This window comes from Protopterus annectens, chromosome 12.part0, assembly GCF_019279795.1.
Source record: "Protopterus annectens isolate FY-2018-M chromosome 12.part0, PAN1.0, whole genome shotgun sequence".
In the NCBI taxonomy this organism is placed as follows: Eukaryota; Metazoa; Chordata; order Ceratodontiformes; family Protopteridae; genus Protopterus; species Protopterus annectens.
The window spans coordinates 107093095-107114164 of record NC_056746.1 but is presented as its reverse complement, the minus strand read 5'-3'; the positions used below and the strand labels follow the sequence as shown (position 1 = coordinate 107114164).

Below are 21070 nucleotides of genomic sequence, written 5' to 3'. Positions count from 1 at the left end.
AGTATGTTTTTAGTAACAATATGTCTACCATTTACTGTATCTGTTTTCCCGTTCCTTCACCCATGTTCCATAGTATGTTTTTAGTAACAATATGTCTACCATTTACTGTATCTGTTTTCCCGTTCCTTTGCCCATGTTCCATAGTATGTTTTTAGAAACAATATGTCTACCATTTACTGTATCTGTTTTCCCGTTCCTTTGCCCTTGTTCCATAGTATGTTTTTAGTAACAATATGTCTACCATTTATTGTATCTGTTTTCCCGTTCCTTTGCCCATGTTCCATAGTATGTTTTTAGTAACAATATGTCTACCATTTAGCGTATCTGTTTTCCCGTTCCTTCGCCCATGTTCCATAGTATGTTTTTAGTAACAATATGTCTACCATTTACTGTATCTGTTTTCCCGTTCCTTCACCCATGTTCCATAGTATGTTTTTAGTAACAATATGTCTACCATTTACTGTATCTGTTTTCCCGTTCCTTCGCCCATGTTCCACAGTATGTTTTTAGTAACAATATGTCTACCATTTATTGTATCTGTTTTCCCGTTCCTTTGCCCATGTTCCATAGTATGTTTTTAGTAACAATATGTCTACCATTTACTGTATCTGTTTTTCCGTTCCTTCACCCATGTTCCACAGTATGTTTTTGATCATCTAACAATGATGTCCTGGCTTTCCACAGAAGCAATAATAGTACCAGGTTTCATTGTTTAAGGAAAGATTTGATTAAAATACCTGTCTACATTTCAAAAATTATCTGAGACTGCCTCTTTATTCTTAAAGCTATCTTACTAGAAAACTTACTATATTTTCTTATTATTGCATATTTTTACATAATCTTGAGGCTTCCTACACACCCACCAAATAGTTGTTAGAATCATTCTTTAATCTGTCCTTTTCCTGATGTGACTTGAGATAGATCTTTCCTTTCCATGACAAAGTAACATGTTAACAAACTTTATTGTTACATTTGAACCAACCTTTCCCTAAATTAAAATAAATCAGGCTTATTTTAGAAGACTAAGTGTGGGATTGTTTCATATTAGACTCAAAAGGTCACAAACCACATTGGGCATCTTTTTAAGCTATTATATTTGCCTTGAAAATTCAAACTAAAATAACATATTGCTTTATAAACTGTAAAAGAGTGTAAGCACTAGAACTTAAAACTACAAATTGCTAAGTATTATTAGGTAGGTATTCAGGGATCTGCTAACTTGCTTTCCCAGTGGGCACAGTTTTCAGCTGTCAGAGTTATGAGCTCCACAGACACTGGGCTTGATAAACAGAACTTTCCTCCAAATTGAGGATACTGGTAATCTACCTTGTAATCAGCAGATGATATCATAACTGGTAGACAGGTGCTGCAGACATCAAGATGTCCTGGCAAGTCATCATATAGACAACTAATACAGATCTTCTTACATGCCTAGATGTGAATGCGCAGTGACATCAGATGCACTGGCATCATGTCCACATGTTTGCATGGCTTGGATACCAGCCTTCATTTTTAGTGGGTTTTCTAACCTTGTCTTGGCTATTCAAACCTAAGTCTTCTGGCTTTCCTTCATATGACAAGATTCTATCACAATCTGGGTTGCTGCTGTTACACATGGATGCCTTACCTCTGTGAAATCATGCTGACTATGTTGTACCAGCCTTGCTTTAGTCTAGACAGTGAAGGAGTCAGAAATGAGTTAGCAGCCTCTCATGATTTGAACACTTGTTTTACTCACTGGAGCACTGGTAACTTCAGGATATTACTTACTGGCATATGCCACGTGCTACCATTCACATATCTGACACCATCTTGCTACTTTCTTGCCACGTCAAGGTTAATGTAAGTGCATGGCTGCCTATATTGTCAGTCATGATTCTGGCAGTCCCACATTCCTTCCTGCCATCATAGACAGCAGTAACTGAGGTAGACAGTTTGTACTAACCTAATTAGATTGATTTGTGAATCTAAACTACTAGTAGTACAACTGGACGTCTTGCATCTGAATCAGGAGTGGACATAGCTAGATAGGAATACCATTCTGTTTTCCTTGGAACAGCTTTATTTTTCCACCCTTCCATGGCACAGTGGATAGCACTGTCACCTCAGAGCAAGAGGTTCCCTGGTTTGATTCTTGGCTAGGGTACCTTCTGTGAGGAGTCTACATGTCCTCTCTATGTTCAAGTGGGTTTTCTCCGGGTGCTGCGGTTTCTTCACATTCCAAAAACATGCAGTAGATGGATTGGACACTCTAAACTGGCCATAGGTGTGAATGTGCATGCAAGTGTGTGATGCAGAAGAACCACTGTGGCAGGGTAAGCCACCCGGCGGTGTAAACCTTGGCTTTAGATGATTGTCACTGTTGAAGTGACACCTTGACCTTATGTGCAAAAATGGTAAAAAGGGGTTGTGGATGAATGGATTGGAATTCTTTCAGTCAACTAACCATGCAGTAACGCCACCCCATTTTTACATCATTTTAAGTCCTTTCTTTTTCAAAATGTTTAACAGCTTTTTTGCCCTTCTATGTATATTATGCATGGTCAGTATTAACTTAGATTGTTAGTGCCCAGTCACACACGACTTTTCCTACAAGAACAGGCATGAAAAAAGAACATTGGTATATTAACTAATATTTAATCTCAGGGTTAGATTCATTAAACATACATTATAGTACAAAACGATAGACCAAAACCAAGAAAGTTAGCTGGTAAAAAAAGATAACTTTTTATTTATTGTTTAAAACCTTGTCCTTGAGAACTCCATCACAAAAACAACAACAACATAGTATGTTTGAAGTAACTTAACTGCAGGCTGGTGCTTTTCAACTGCCTGTCAAGAATGGAGGTAAAGAAACAAAGGAGATTTGACTGGTCAGCTGACACACTGCTTGTTTAAATGCCTCACAAAGATCAGTCACATGCAGGGTCTTATATTTATGTCAAACTGCAGCGAATTATAAGCAGTGACTAGGATCATAAGATTGTCAACAACTTATGAATTCAACATTAATGTTAGCAACTAGATCGCCTTTCTAGTAACCTTGAAATATTTAGTATAATAGCAAGTATTAAATTAAAAAAGTGACATATAAGATGGTAGCTTAGTGAATAACAGGGAACATGTGACCATCTAAGAGTAGTCATTTGAGTCCACTCTGGTGGCATACAGGGATAAAGCTCTGACTTTGGCCCAGGCATCCCAGGTACAAATAGCAGCTTGGGTGACTGATGGCATAGCAGGGATGGATGAGGGGTCGTGTGAGAACTCCTCACAGTGATCCCTAATAGTGTTGGGGTTAGTACATTGGGAAGGCATTGTCAAAGAAGGGTAGGGTGGTAAGTCTGGCTGAGCGACTGCAGAGGGAGGATTATATACCACACACCCTTATTGCATGGCCTCTCGTCAGAGCCAACCACATGATCGCAGCAATTGAAATACATTTTAAAAGTGAAAAAAAAAGTCAGCACTTCTGGCCTAGGGTTAGCTAGGTTTGCAAATGACTGTAAACTGCATGTTGTTATTCAATCTTCAACTGACTCACAATTGCTCCAACAACTGGTGCAAGGACAGTGGCCTCAAATTAAATGTGAAAACATGTAGCATAGTTCATTTTGGTAAATAAACTGTTTCATTTCCTGTATAGGAGATGCACCCCCCCCCAATCAGATACTATTGTAAGGAATCTGGGTACTTGATAATCCTTTATCATTTGGCCATCATATATCCACAGTACTTCTGAAAGCCTTTTACCTGGTCCATCTAATTTCCGAAGGCATCTCTGCTAGGTCCAAGGAAGTCTTAATTTCCCTTTACTCATATCTTATCAGGCCCATTATTAAATATCATCTACCTTTTGGCATTTATTTATCTAAACATCTCAAACAACTTCAGGGACCTGAGAGATTCATATCTAAAAAGATCAGTGACCTTAAAAAATCTTACTTATCAGCAATGACTGGCAGCCCTTTCACTTTACTCTGTCTCTTACAGACTCCTCCATGGAGATCATGAAAGATCCAAAGCTATTTGATCTCCTATTGTGTCGCAGAACTAATGGCACATCAGATACTCAGTTAAAGGAACTAAACCTTCATCAGCACATAAATAATACATTAGAAGATTTCTATCCTATTGTATGACTCACTTCTGGAACAAACTTTCACTACAGAGTAACTTCCTTGCCACTTTTAAAGTAAACCTGGATAATCGGATGGGCAGCCTAAAATTGTCCCCAGTCTATCTTGTCACGCCCTTCTTGAGGTTAGATGGAAAGTCTGAATAATTTTTTGGGGCTAGACTTGAAATGATACAGACTGAGTGCCTAGCACATACCTATGAAACTCTGAATACGGGTGTGGGGGTGGGGCAAGAGTAATTTGGTAGGTCTAAAAGTAAAAGGGGAATAGTGGCAGCCAAGACTCCCAGGATGTTCTTAAGTTCCATGACTGAACCCAGATAAAAAACAGATTTAGTCTGGGGAGTATAGGGAAGCTGCTAGACCCAAGCACAGACATGGGGCAAACTGGGTAACAAGCTATAGGATGAAGCCTGGTGGTGAAAAAGAGCCCCAAAAAAGGCGTAATCATTTCACAGGACTTTTTGGTCCTTCATTTCAGTTCACAGTATTTTTTTTATTATCTTTTCATTGTGTTTTGTTAGAATGAATATCACATAAAATATAGCATCAACACATCAACAGTACTGTTAACAATTCACTTTTATACATACTTCCCATATGTCAAAATAAACACCTCTTTCCTCAAAAGTCTATTGTACATTTGATTGATTTAAGCCTTCTAAAGTGGGAACTATAAAACTACAGATATCTCATTCATTCTTCAAATAACTAAGCAAGAATTCTTGTGCTGATGGTGTGCTAACATTGCAGTGGCCCTGGTAGGGATATGACATGCTGGGTTGGTGGGTAGCCACACATAGTTAGGATATTGATAACAGGCAGGAAATAGTGCAATGCTAGGGGAGAGGGAATGTCCAAACACCAAGACCATGGGAGCATGCAGAATGCCCATTGTTCCCCTGAGGCTGTACTGTAGGCACTGCAGTAAGGGACAGTATACACACACATATATATATATATATATATATATATATATATATATATATATATATATATATGGAGAGAGAGAGAGAGAGATAACATGCCTATAGCAGTTATGCCGCTGCATTGAATGAGACAGTACCTACAACAGAGTTGGTGAATTTAAGGAGGAGATGGATAATGTCCAGCATGCACAGCCCTGTATTCACATATTTACCCATGTGCATTCCCATAAGTGTCCAACATGCACAGCCCTTTATTCACATATTTACCATGTGCATTCCCATGTGTCCAACATGCACAGCTCTGTATTCACATATTTACCATGCGCATTCCCATAAGTGTCCGAACATGCACAGCTTTGTATTCACATATTTACCCATGTGCATTCCCATAAGTGTCCAACATGCACAGTCCTGTATTGACATATTTACCATGTGCATTCTCATGTGTCCAACATGCAGAGCCCTGAATTCACATATTTACCTATGTGCATTCCCATAAGTGTCCAAACATGCACAGCCCTGTATTCACATATTTATCATGTACATTCTCATACGTGTCTGAACATGCACAGCCCTGTATTCACATATTTACCATGTGCATTCTCATAGATGTCCAAACATTCACAGCCCTGCATTCACATATTTACCACGTGCATTCCCATAAGTGTCCGAACATGCACAGCCTTGTATTCACATATTTACCCATGTGCATTCTCATGTGTTCAAATATGCAAAGCCCTGTATTCACATATGCACCCATGTGTGTTCCCATAAGTGCCCGAACATGCACAGCCCTGCATTCACATATTTACCCATGTGCATTACCATAAGTGTCTGAACATGCACAGCCCTGCATTCACATATTTACCCATGTGCATTCCCATAAGTGTCCGAACATGCACAGCCCTGTATTCACATATTTACCCATGTGCGTTCTCATAAATGTCCAAACATGCACAGCCCTGCATTCACATATTTACCATGTGCATTCCCATAAGTGTCCAAACATGCACAGCCCTACATTCACATATTTACCATGTGCATTCCCAAAAGTGTCTGAACATGCACAGCCCTGTATTCACATATTTACCCATGTGCGTTCCCATAAGTCTCCAAACATGCACAGCCCTGTAGTCACATAATTACCCATATGCATTCCCATACATGTCTGTATATGCAGAGCCCTGTATTCACACATTTACCCATGTGTGTTCTCATAAATGTGCAAACATGCGCAGCCTTGTATTCACATATTTACCCATGTGCATTCCCATAAGTGTCTGAACATGCACAGCCCTGTATTTACATAATTACCCATGTGCGTTCCCATAAGTGTCCAACATGCACAGCCCTGTATTCACATATTTATCCATGTGCATTGCCATAAGTATGCTGGAGCTATTATGGCACAAAACAAAAGGAGAGAACACTAAGGAGTTTAGTGCACAGGAGATGCATGGTGGCCTTATGAACACATGGTAGAGAAGTCAGACAGAGCCTTCACAGACTAGGTACAGCAGGACACATTGCAGCACATAAATGCTGCAGGTGTGTCAGGGGTGACTGACATGATATTACATGCAAGGTGTAAGACACAAGTGATAAGTGATGCCATGTCCACCACCAGAGATGCTTTTGTAGCACACTGTCAACTCACCGAGACCGAGCAGTTCTTAGTAATATGGAGGGGGGGGGGGGTGACACCTAAATCACACCGATTCCAGGAGGTGGCCTAGATGTGGGAGCAGGACTGGTCAGGAGTGTCATAGTGTCTGTTGGGGATGTCCCAAGTGAATATTTGATAGTACCAGTCATGTAGCACACTGGTAAGTTACCCTCCTGGAGTACACTAACATCACCATATGCTTTATTGTCAACCAGGGGTATCAGAGCTTTAACTCTGAATACCTGCAGTGCAAGCAATGACTCTTCATGTGTCAGTGGAAGACACATCAGATGAATTCTGTGACATGCCATTGCAGCTGAACACTGGCTAGTACCTGTGCACACTTTACTCATGCATACCATACTGCATTTCCGTTGCTTAGGTCCTTCAGAATAGCAACAGCTGCATCCAGTACCAACAGGTATGTGTGTGCTAATAGCCTTACAAACTCTTGATGTGTATCAGCCTGTCTGGTGCGTGTGTGTGCTAATAGCCTAGCAAACTCTTGATGTGTATCTGCCTGTCTGGTGCGTGTGTGTGCTCATAGCCTAGCAAACTCTTGATGTGTATCTGCCTGTCTGGTGCGTGTGTGTGCTCATAGCCTAGCAAACTCTTGATGTGTATCTGCCTGTCTGGTGCGTGTGTGTGCTAATAGCCAAGCAAACTCTTGATGTGTATCTGCCTGTCTGTTGCATGACTGGTGGTTGGGAGGGAGTAACACATGTACCAATGTTCACACGGTTGAATTATCTGTAAGCTGTCGCAGCTTCCACCTGGACTGGATACAAAAGTATGGGTGTGGACCTGCCTCTGGTTTGCAAACACTAACAATGGAGGGAACGGTCCCCTCCTTCATGGCTGAGTGGACTGTAGAGACCCAGAAGGGAGCACCATCACCAGTGTTTAGTGATGGATATCCTATCCATTTCTATACCACAAATAGTACACAGACAACAGAAACACTGATAGCACCCCCAAGGGATGCATAGCCTCTGAGAGGTGCATGAACTCTTACTATCAACCTAAGTAATGACTCTGTAGTTTTGGTGTTACCTTAGGCATCAATCAATTAATGTACAGTGTTGTCATCCAGTCAGAGATGGATACTACTTGGTCCAAGTTAGAAGTATTTAGTGTGCTGAGTGACCTGAAAGAGGAGGTCCATGGCCTCTTTGTCTGCCTCCAACCATTGCAGGAAGTGGCAACACATTTGGTGGCAATTAGTGAGTTTCAATGGCTATATGAATATGGCAGCCATTTCTGATATATTGGATGGCTGTACACTGCATGGGAGCATGGCTGATCTGAACATGTGGCTGCACCCCGCTGTTGTCTCCATCCTTTTCCATGGCAACTCACATAGACATGGCAGTCAGTCCTGTGACTAAACTGTCACATCCATTCCTGGCCACAGCCAATCACATGGACATCAATGGTACTCTTCTGTCTCCACTGTCACATCTACTAATGGTCATAGAAGGTCCAGTGGATATGTATGGTGCTTGTCCAGTTTCACTATGGGTTCACCCCATACATCACAATCAGGGTTTCAAAGTTCAAAAGTAGCCTACTCCCTGGTAGATGCCAATCTAAATGACGCATACTGTTAGCCAGACAGGCGATAGTGATAGCCAGCCATTTGCCATGACTACATGTCAGGGAACACCAACAAAATCCCACATATGGAGCCCATGCACTAAGGCCTTCCCAGAATATGCCTCCACACCTTCTGCTAGTAGACATGGCCAGCACTCCACTCCTTGAAGCTCAAAAGCATTACTCAAGGACAAATCCCTAGCATCCCAAACACTCTAGCCATGTGCAGGCTTACCTAAGTCACAGCTCATGACCCCTCCAATTATACTAGCATTGTTATCCAATGCCTCTGTGCTGCTTCATGTATGTAAACGGTGACAACTGTAGCCTGCTGATCCCCTGGCTCATGAGTGTTAGCTAATGCCTTAAGCACATCATTAATAGTCTATGCACTGTATTGCGTAGCATGTGTTCATAACATGAATGCAACACATTTGCTCTGTGTTTGTCCTGTTATGGCATATAACTTTGGATCATATGCTGCCTCTTTACCAGTGCTATAATATTTTGTGTCCACTGTTGCCTCCCACAGATGCCTCCTGCACCTGCATCCTGCTCTGAATCTTCACCCTGCTTCCCTTCTGCTGTTAGAACAACAATGTCATCCAATGCTATGGTCTTCCCTTGCTGTAAATAACTGTTTACACAGCATCATGATGTGCAGCATGGCACACACCACAAGTGGCGCACACCACAAATAGTATTTTAAATGCCTTGGGAATATACTGCAGTGTACAGCATCATGATGTGCAGCACGGCACACACCACAAATAGTATTTTACATGCCTTGGGAATATACTGCAGTGCACAGCATCATGATGTGCAGTGTGGCACACACCACAAATAGTATTTTAAATGCCTTGGGAATATACTGCAGTGCACAGCATCATGATGTGCAGCGTGGCACACACCACAAATAGTATTTTAAATGCCTTGGGAATATACTGCAGTGCACAGCATCATGATGTGCAGCGTGGCACACACCACAAATAGTATTTTACATGCCTTGGGAATATACTGCAGTGTACAGCATCATGATGTGCAGCACGGCACACACCACAAATAGTATTTTAAATGCCTTGGGAATATACTGCAGTGTACAGCATCATGATGTGCAGCACGGCACACACCACAAATAGTATTTTTAAATGCCTTGGGAATATACTGCAGTGCACAGCATCATGATGTGCAGCATGGCACACACCACAAATAGTATTTTAAATGCCTTGGGAATATACTGCAGTGTACAGCATCATGATGTGCAGCACGGCACACACCACAAATAGTATTTTAAATGCCTTGGGAATATACTGCAGTGCACAGCATCATGATGTGCAGCATGGCACACACCACAAATAGTATTTTAAATGCCTTGGGAATATACTGCAGTGCACAGCATCATGATGTGCAGCACGGCACACACCACAAATAGTATTTTAAATGCCTTGGGAATATACTGCAGTGTACAGCATCATGATGTGCAGCGTGGCACACACCACAAATAGTATTTTAAATGCCTTGGGGATATACTGCAGTGTACAGCATCATGATGTGCAGCACGGCACACACCACAAATAGTATTTTTCATGCCTTGGGAATATACTGCAGTGCACAGCATCATGATGTGCAGTGTGGCACACACCACAAATAGTATTTTAAATGCCTTGAGAATATACTGCAGTGTACAGCATCATGACGTGCAGCATGGCACACACCACAAATAGTATTTTAAATGCCTTGGGAATATACTGCAGTGCACAGCATCATGATGTGCAGCACGGCACACACCACAAATAGTATTTTAAATGCCTTGGGAATATACTGCAGTGCACAGCATCATGATGTGCAGTGTGGCACACACCACAAATAGTATTTTAAATGCCTTGGGAATATACTGCAGTGCACAGCATCATGATGTGCAGTGTGGCACACACCACAAATAGTATTTTTAAATGCCTTGGGAATATACTGCAATGCACAGCATCATGATGTGCAGTGTGGCACACACCACAAATAGTATTTTTAAATGCCTTGGGAATATACTGCAGTGTACCACAAAATGTATCTAGGGCACAGAAGGAAGACTTCAGCACTCTACGCACACACTCAGTAATGTTCCATGCCTGTGCCAGTGTAGTACTGTATTCTCTGTCTGCCCCTGTCTAGGTATTGCAGAAGGGGATCCTCAGCCATGGCTGCAAGGCACATGCATCATCATCTGCAGTGCACAACAGCAAACACCATTTGTTTACTACATATTGTCATATGATTGGACCATCATCAGTTCTGGGACTGGTACTGTGTACAGCTACCATAGGTTCATAGGTAGGTACTAGGCTATCAGCCCTGGGGCCCATACACGCTCAGCCAAGAAGGTACCCTGGCTTTTGCCACCTAAGAAAATTATTTTCCTGTGCCACTGTCAAGCAGAGTCACAGAGGTGATCCCCGGGGTGAATTTCCTATCTCCCATCCAATCATCAAGATTTTTCTTAAAGAGTGCTAATGAGGAGCTTTGTTTGATATAGATAGGTAGTTTATTCCTGAGTATGGGAAGTCTCTGGGACAGGAATCTATCCCTCCGGCATGTTCTGTTTATTGTGGTGACAAGGTTTAGGTCCCTAGAGCGTGTAGCTCGGAGGGATTGGCATTTCTTTAAGTGGAGCATGTCCAACAGCTCTGGGTTTGACATAGCTTTGTATGTTAGGCAGAGATCACCTCTGAGTAGGCGATATGCGGCGGAGTAAAGTTGGAGTATTTTGAGACGGTCTGCGTAAGGCATCTGTTTGAGGCTGGTAATCCTCTTTGTGAGGTATTTCTGTGGCCTTTCCAGTTGTTGTAGATGTCTTGTGAGGTACATACCAAAAGGGGCGTTGTACTCTATAATGGGTCTAATGAGTGATGGGTAGAGGGGAACAATGATCTCTTTTTTTCTAGATGAGAAACCTTTTGTGATGAGGTGTGCCACGTAGAAGGATTTCCTGACTACTGTGGCAATGTGATTACCAAAGGAGAGACTACTGTCCACCTGTGTCCCAAGGTCTCTTATCACACTTTCAGTGTTAAGTATACTACTGCCTATCTTGTAGTTCATGGGTACAGAGTTTTTACCAAAGGGGATGACAATGCACTTTTGGCATTGAACTTGAGGCCATGGCTTTGACATCAGGCATCTGTCTCAGTGAGGCCCTTTTGTAGGATGTCCACATCATTAGGAGTTTCGATTATGGCTCCTAGTTTGCAGTCATCTGCAAACTTCATTAGCCAAAGAACTTCTGTGTTAGCCTGTTCTTCAGAGAAGTAGATACCAAACAGGAGAGGACCCAGGACTGAACCCTGTGGTACTCCACTTGTCAGTGGTCTGAAGTCGGATTTGGAGTCTGCTACTTTCACAGTGTGGGTTCTGTCTGTGAGCCAGTTGGCAACCCATCTTGTGACATAGGGATTTATACCTAGTTTAGTGAATTTAACGATAATTCCAGAGTGGGGGATGGTGCCAAAAGCCTTGGCAAGATCTAGATAGGCTGTGTGAACCACCTTACCCTCATCTATGGCTTTGGTGACTGCTTCAAAGAAGTCTATCAGGTTTAGGAGACATGATCTGCCTTTTATAAACCCGAACTGGGTGGGGTCCAGAGTTTGGAGACTACCAATGTCTTTGTTTATACATTCCATGATGATACATTCCATGGCCTTGCAGACCAGGCTCATCAGGCTAATGGGGCGGTAGTTCCTGGGGTCCATGGTGGCTCACCTCTTGTGGAGTGGGATAACCATTGCTGTGCGCCATTCAGCAGGCACAAAGCCTGAAGTACCAACTAGATAACCCTGTGGAATGAGCCCATGAACAATTGGCAGTATACGACACATATGTCACAGATGTGGGGATTATGGGAACTGCTTGGAAGGTGCATGGATACATTGAATCAAATACCCGGTGCACTGTATATCAACTAGAAATTAATGATGTGGAAACCCCTCTGGCTGATATAATGGATGCCACATGGACCAGTTTGGCCCTTGATGGGAATGTTTCTTGCAGTCAGTGGCCTCTAGGACATCAGAGAAATGGGCTATGTCATAGAATGCCTTCATAGTGTTGGTTCTTTCTAATGCTGTCCATGGGAACCATATCTGTTCCTTCACACACATTAGCATCCCGTCTAGGAAATGGTACAGTTTCTGCAAGGCTTATGACTGCGATACGCCTAGTATTTCTTTAGCTGGATGCTGGAAGGTCCCCACAACAAGAATGGTTAATACTACACTAACATTTATGTCCAATGGGACAGGTATTCCACACATCCCCCATAATGCAATGTGAGGTTGGTACCAGTCATCCATCTTGTATACGAGATCTCTTTCCACAAAGCACTGGTTAACTATGCCCAGATTAAATTGATGGATTCCGCCTCTGCAATGCAAAAGGCAGGGGCAGGAAACATAATGGACAGTAGTGTCCAAAGCTGCTGTTAATGCATTTTGAGAGGCCGGTGTAGAGAGTATATGCCTAACATCTTTGAACAAAGGTTAATCCCATTCGACAATCATGACAGTATGCAGAGTAGCTGATCTCCATGGCTCATCATGCTAATTTTATACATTCTAGAATTGTACTGCTACGTCTGTTGTCATCATCTCATAAACAGTTGCTCTCATTAGCATGTTGATGCTCATTTGCATATTATGCAGTCATTTCTTTGAGATGCTTCCTATGTGATTTTCTATAGCAGTGTGGGTTTGGTATCTCTCTCTCTCTCTCTCTCTGAATCAGCTTTTCCCGTGCAGGATTCCACTCACTGCATCATTTCATGTAACTCATGGCACTAATAGTTTTGGAATACTCGCCATATCAATAAAATGGAACCATTTTAGATTATGCAATGCATAACAATAAACATTTAACTAACTAGTTTAGCTATATAAAAAGGGTATGATTCCTTATATTTGTTTTTTGTAACGATTTAGTAAAATATACTTTGCAAATATTTGTGTAAATATTATGATAGATCTTTATACTAATTCTGAAATGTATGATGGCAATATATATATATATATATATATAATTATAAAATGCATGTTAATTAGAAAAAAAAGGTGCGTAATACAAAGTTGTTCATTATCCTTAGTTTTAGATCCTTTAGCAAATCATATCATTCAAATATTGAACTAAAGGTTTTGCATTTGAGAAGGATTTAGCAGTTAAATTATGGCTGTTTACCAATGACCCATTTATAACTACTGCAATTATAAATGAATTTGCTTATCATATTAATAATGCATTACTATCATTTACTGATATGTCAAATTGAAGCTTTCATTGGGCCACTTCATTAATGCCTACACTAAGTGCACACAGTCTGTATTCAAGAACACCCCTACCACATTTTTTGTACTTCCTAGTCACTCAGAAAGATTACACTAAGTGTACATGTAGTCTACACTTTGTGGTAACCTTTATGAATCCCTGTCAATATTTAAAACTGCAAGAATATCAGTACAAAAACTAAAATAGGTGGAAGAAAGTGTGAGTTATGCTTGTGTTGTCTGTTCATTCAGAACTTTGTACACTTAGTATAGGTGTTAATGAATTCCAGAGAGAGTTTAGTAATATGCAGACACCAACATCTGATTTGCAAACCAGTTTCTGTAATAAATGCAACTAACAATTAAAATATTTAGGAATTGTTTTATAATCTGATTTAGAGCCTGAATGTAAAGCAAAATTATGATGACACTATTAGTAAGTTTAAGCATATAATCTTACAGTGGACATAAGCTCTTTTTTATTTTACATTTGAAGATGAATGATTTGTTCATACATCATTTCTTATTAATATGATTTCATTGCCTGAATTATGCATTGGCCAAACTATTTCTTTACTACCACCAACAGTTACATAAATCAGAGTGGAATACTAATCCAGTTAGAAACTAGCTATGGATGTGCTGCTTTCCAGACTATAACACAAAGATACAACAGTCAGAAAACAAACTTCTTAGGTTCAGTCATCTATATGGAAACAGAACATTGTGCTTCTCTAAAGACATCAATGGCGTATTGCCACGGCCTGTTTTCTTTTAATCACCTTAACGTTTCGGTTATTCCATTAAAGCTTTTACCCACCTTTGAAGAACAGACTTATGGTCATTACCTGTACTTAATCAACCGTGAAACAGCCTTTTAAAATAGCAGCAGCTTCCTGGAACTGTCTGTGTACAAATATAAGGAAAGCAGGCAAAAGAACGAGCAACGAGCTGCAATAAAAAGCTGAAGACTAGGCTGGCAGAAGACAAGAAACATAAGTGCACCATTGATAATGATTGATCTGCATGCTGCTAAATATCTGTGCATATCTGAATATGGATAACCTATCTATACAGATATAGGTGGCACTCCAAGTTATAAACTATATGTTATAAATACAGCTAACATTGTGTTATAAATATTACAAACACATAGGGTGTACACATGTAGTAGGTGATGTTTTTAAAGTAAAACATAAGGTGATTGCACGTGAAAGTTGCTGTTATTAAAATGAAAACATGAGGTTCATAGCAACACCTTGTATTAAAAAGTTACATAACCCTGTAATATAGTTTGGATTTTGAACATATCTATCTATCTATGTATGATTACTTATTAGTGAAAACACCCAATGTCAACACAGAACTCAACATGTCACTAAGCATGCATGGAGAAACAGCTTTGGCGCATGCAATTTCTGACTTTTAAAAAACAAAATTAAACATCATTTTTTGAAGGGTGGCAAGCCCCTCTGCACCCCTATACCCCCTACCAATTAGATATACTAACTTTGCAATCACACAAACACAGGGTAAGGCCAAATGTGCCAACCCCTGAATTTGTGCAGTTTCATCCAGCTGTCAATCAATTGCCTAGCCGGCCTTATGCAGTTGACTAGACAGATGTTGACCTTGTACAAGCTCGATATGTTCACTAGCACCAAGATCTCTCTATCTATCTATAGAGAGAAAGAGAGAAAGTGAGTGCATGGAGCATCCCCTAAGCATTGTTACAACTGGGCCTTATAGACTATCAATGAACACTGCTGGCTGGTAAAGAACTGTGGCAGAAAGTAAAATTCTTCCTTACTAACTGAAGAGGACAGGCAGTCAAATCTGCCAAATCTGCCAAAATTAGAGTTGTATACATTACATTGTTCGGAAAAATAACCTGTTACTCTGTTAACTTTTTAAGTCATTTAGGGGAATATCTCTAATTTTTACCCTCTGTCCCCTGCAAATAAGGTGGGAGGTGTGCTGCTGCCTGTCTGACAGAGCTTGCTAAGTACTTTACTGGCTTTTAAAGTATGTCAAATACTTTGCACTTTCCCCTGTAACTAGTAGTACATAGAGCAGCTAAGGGTCCGTGCACTGCAAAGAATTATGGTTGGTTTCCCCCTCAAAATCCTTATTATGTGTTCTCAACATGGATGCCAAAGTTCACCTCTTGAGCTTTGTTTGGGAGGCAAATTTCTTGGCATTCATGTCTTGAACTCGAAATAATCTGGTATCAGAGACTCTATCATAATCCTCTGTACGTACACATACATACATAATCCTCTGTACGTATGTGTACATGTATATCTATTACCTGTTTATACATGAAAGTATATGGTTTACGATCATAAATTCGAAAATCAGAAAAAAATGTGTCTGCATTTTCAAATTTATACATTGGAAATGAACATTTCTGAATTAACCTAAAGTCGAAAACAGCTGTGTATTGTCGAAAATGTCGCTCGCGACATTTACGGCAATACACAGCACTCCCACCTGTCCCGTAACTACCTACCTACCTAGCCTAAACTCACAGTTATGCAGGGGGGCAAGCCCCCCTGCACCCCCCTGTGGGGGGATGCACCCCCCACACCCCCCCTACCTTAATATTCCAACTTCGAGATCGCACTACAGTGAGGAAAGGGATGTATTTCCCTAACCGCACTGTACCGCAATCCCCTCACATGAGCGAACGTTAGAATTGCGAATGCACAGTCCATTCGCAATGGTAACGTTCGCTCACATCACCTGCCGAAATATGAAGTATTCGAACATCTGTTGTTCGAATACTTCATAGCCGTGCAAGTGCACGTCGGCATTGTGATAGTAAACCAAAGTATATATACAGCTTTGCAAATCCTTATCTGTCTTAAAATTCTGTGATAACGTGGTTTAATATATTACTGCTGCATTTTTATAACTGAAGCATGAAGTAAGCATGTATGTTTAGCTATTTCCTCATAACCAAATCTGAGTATGTAAAACATTTATTGTCTTTTGTTACATTACTGCTGTTGGATTATTTCTGTATTGTATCAAGCTGTTATGTTGTTTTTGCCAATAAGATATCTACTGTCATTTATGTTACTACTATTGTATGGTTTATGTAATGTATTCATTTTGTCTGTGCCTAATGGCTTGGGTTGTGTCTGAAAATGTTTTTAGTCCAGTTCTCTTATCTAGGTAACAAATGATAAATAAATAAATGAAACAAATATGTCCTCCTTCTTCTCTTCTTAAACTGCCTTAATTACCTTTAAAAATCTTCTTAAGCCTGGAATTACCTTTAGAAACGTTATTAGAATGTGGAATAAAAAGAGAGGAGAGTTTTCAGACTTTGAATCACTTACATCAGCTTCCTGATTTAATGTAATACTATATACTGGATATACCCAACATATGTTACTATTTGGAAGGAAATTCCCTTAGCTCTCTTTGATAACACACAATATAAAATACCACAACCTAAGGCTAATTAAATAATAAAATTATTTAAAAAGTTATATCATTTTTTAGATTTTCATTTATTCTAACATAGAATCTAAATACATCAGTACTCTTTTAAAATGTTTTAAATAAATATGTATAAGACTGGATATTTAACATCATTAACGTTTATTAATAGCACTGCAGGAAATATTTACACAATTAATGGATCGAAGAAAAAAAATGGAACCATGCAGGTATTATGATCTGCTCTAGCTGCTTAATGAATATTAATGCTCTGCATGCAGTAGATATTTTAAGTAGATTTAAACTAAATAAGGAGTGCTGGTACTGACAGTCCACCTTATTAGTCCAGACCAACTACTGACTTTCAAGAAAACACTCAGAAAAAAAAACATCTGTTCAAAGAAAGTAAATCCAAGCACTATAAAGGTTTAGGTATAAAGGTTTAGGTTAACTAAATGGTACAGTAGTTCTTAAGTTCTGCTGGTTCCATTCCAAAATGTGCAGGTTTAATGTGTTTGATAGTACATTAGGACAGCAAGAGTAATGTAAATATAATAATTCATCCCACTTTTTAGCACAGCAATGCAACAGTTCACATGCTGATTCCTTGTCTATTACACTATAGTAACATCTTACAGCACATGCCCTTGCATGCAATTCTGTATTTATAATGAAGTTTGTTGTTGTGTCTTTTGTCTTTTCCCATTTAGGGGTCGCCACAGCAGAACTCCGGTCCGCTAATGATTGGCAGTAGATTTTTACATGCCGAGTTGCCGGCCCTGACGCACAATCTTTAACGAAGGTACGCCTATTCACGCATGTCTCCACACAGAAGACGCTCTCACTGAGAATCGAACAGGACAACGTCTTACTGTGAGGCGACAACGTTACCGCAGTACCACCACATTATATATATTTAAGCATTAATAATGGGTGCTTTCTTGTAAATGTTGTTCAGTGATTCACTTGTGTAGCATTACAGCATGGCTATGTATGGTAGACACAAACTTTGTCAAACACTTTTAATGTCAGTACTTCTTTCAGTGCATTTCTTACTTGCTATTGTCTTTGCTGTTGTAGTCCAGGGAGTAGCTGAAAAGGGTCCCTATACTAGTTTGCTTACTAACGTAACAAAGAAGCAATTAAAAAAATGAAAGTGGTTGAATATTGACCTTTTTAGACATTTTAAATCCAGTGAATGGCATGTTATCTGAATTTTGAAATCCTTCAATGCAAGTTCTGAAACTATGAAACAGTAATTGGAATCCTTATAACATAACTGTGTATTCCAAAACTTACTGTTACAACTAAAAGGCAGTTTTTGCAAGGGGTAAGCCCTTTGCACCCCAGTCTGGAGGCTGTACTAGGACATCCCTGATACTTATAGGTAATAACTCTGAATTCACTGTAGCTCAGAGAAGAGGGGATGCATCAGTTTTTGCATTCCTAGGCTACCAGGCTCGGACGCTGCTTATTGTAGTGTGCCTAGGCTACCAGGCTCGGACGCTGCTTATTTATAGTGAGCCTAGGCTACCAGGCTCGGACACTGCTTATTGTAGTGAGCCTAGGCTACCAGGCTCGGACGCTGCTTATTATAGTGAGCCTAGGCTACCAGGCTCGGGCGCTGCTTATTGTAGTGAGCCTAGGCGACCAGGCTCGGACGCTGCTTATTATAGTGAGCCTAGGCTACCAGGCTCGGATGCTGCTTATTATAGTGAGCCTAGGCTACCAGGCTCAGATGCTGCTTATTGTAGTGAGCTTAGGCTACCAGGCTCGGACGCTGCTTATTATAGTGAGCCTAGGCTACCAGGCTCGGACGCTGCTTATTGTAGTGAGCCTAGGCTACCAGGCTCAGACGCTGCTTATTATAGTGAGCCTAGGCTACCAGGCTCGGACGCTGCTTATTGTAGTGAGCCTAGGCTACCAGGCTCGGACGCTGCTTATTATAGTGAGCCTAGGCTACCAGGCTCGGACGCTGCTTATTATAGTGAGCCTAGGCTACCAGGCTCGGACGCTGCTTATTATAGTGAGTCTAGGCTACCAGGCTCGGACGCTGCTTATTGTAGTGAGCCTAGGCTACCAGGCTCGGACGCTGCTTATTATAGTGAGCCTAGGCTACCAGGCTCGGACGCTGCTTATTGTAGTGAGCCTAGGCTACCAGGCTTGGACGCTGCTTATTATAGTGAGCCTAGGCTACCAGGCTCGGATGCTGCTTATTGTAGTGAGCCTAGGCTACCAGGCTCGGACGCTGCTTATTATAGTGAGCCTAGGCTACCAGGCTCGGATGCTGCTTATTGTAGTGAGCCTAGGCTACCAGGCTGAGATGCTGCTTATTATAGTGAGCCTAGGCTACCAGGCTCGGATGCTGCTTATTGTAGTGAGCCTAGGCTACCAGGCTCGGACGCTGCTTATTATAGTGAGCCTAGGCTACCAGGCTCGGACGCTGCTTATTGTAGTGAGCCTAGGCTACCAGGCTCGGATGCTGCTTACTATAGTGAGCCTAGGCTGCATCCGATGGGTGAGACATCATAGGCCATTAGCTCTCATTCTCATGTGACCCCTCTACTGCCCCTGCCACTAATTGAACACAGGTCACCTGGCATATAGTAATGACTTATCCCTGCTCTGTGGTGCTAACTGATATTTATTAGAATTTTATGACAGACTCTTTTGTTTTCCCAGATTTGAATCACATATGGAAGAACATTATCTAGAATTCCTCATGATCTATCAGCTGCCTCCTTATTTTGGAGAAAAGTCACTTGGAAATTCATTCACCAAACATTTCTTACTTCTTATAATGTTAGTAAAATATTTTGAGTCCATTTTGGCAAGACTTTCAGAGATTTGTACAATCATTGGGTTGTGATAATTGTGTTAAATAAATGCCTTGTATTATTTAATCCTCCTATTCCCAGTTGTGTAGATGTATCACAAAGATGGCTATTATAGTACCTGTTGGCTGTGGTAAGACTAACTTTAGCTAAGAGCTGGAAAACATTAGTGCCATGTTGTTTTTGGAATTTTTAAACTTGCTGCCGTATGTTTGTGATTGTATATGAAATTGATAGAACTGTAAATGTTGGCCTCTGCTAAGGAAACTTACTGCTAAATAGAATGGTGAAGAACTGAGTGTCATTTATTTTTAGTGTCATAACTATGCTAAGGCAAAGGGGGAGGCTGCCCCAGGTGCAATCTGTGAGATGGTACAGTTGCCATAGGGGCATGAGTGCAATACCAGCATTCATTTAAGAAGCCATAGGAGCATATCTCTTAACCTCTTAGACCAAGAAATCTGGACAAAGCCTAAAATAATGGTGGGACAAAGGCCCAAAAATAGGAACATATTTTTAAATATTGCTCTGATAAACACGAAAAGGTGCTAGAATAATAGGTTTTGTGTTGGCATACATTTTCCAAAGGATATAAAGTCAGAAATTCAAATGTGTGTCATTATTTCATGACTGCAATCACCAGATATTTTCCAGAAATCCATAAATTTTATAAGGAACAGACTAAAAATATGTGGCAAAAATCTGGACATTCTGTGGCAGTCTGGACAGTCGACAGCTATGCATGGGAGATATTTCAGCTTCATAAATGAATTTCTGCATTCATGGTTGCAGGTAGGAGTTCAGTGTACTAGTTACTGCAGTAAGGTGCTTACTACATTTATGGCCAACACCTTGCAATATTTTTGAGTCCTTTGAGGGCAGGAACCGCCCAAGGCAGTCAATGATCTAGCAGTGGCCTTTATTTTTATATTGAGTAAGCCAAGTTAGATCCAATATTTTAAATATTGGTTTCTTTTTAACCATTCCATTTTGTTTATTTTGATTATTTGGGGGGGTATGTTGTGTGATATTAAGGGACAGGAGTGTTTTACAAATCCTGTCTCATCTTGTAACTAGAAGACTGCTGTTTTAGCCATTTTCAAAAAAGGCGAGGAAAACAGTATGCTCCCTTATTTCTCTTAAGTGGAGGC

General features: G+C 40.6%; 1 protein-coding gene across 1 annotated transcript in view; it reads left to right on the top strand.

Moving 5' to 3' along the window:
* GRIFIN (galectin-related inter-fiber protein) overlaps positions 1-21070 on the top strand; it is a 164751-nt gene that overhangs the window by 87220 nt on the left and 56461 nt on the right. The window lies entirely within an intron of this gene.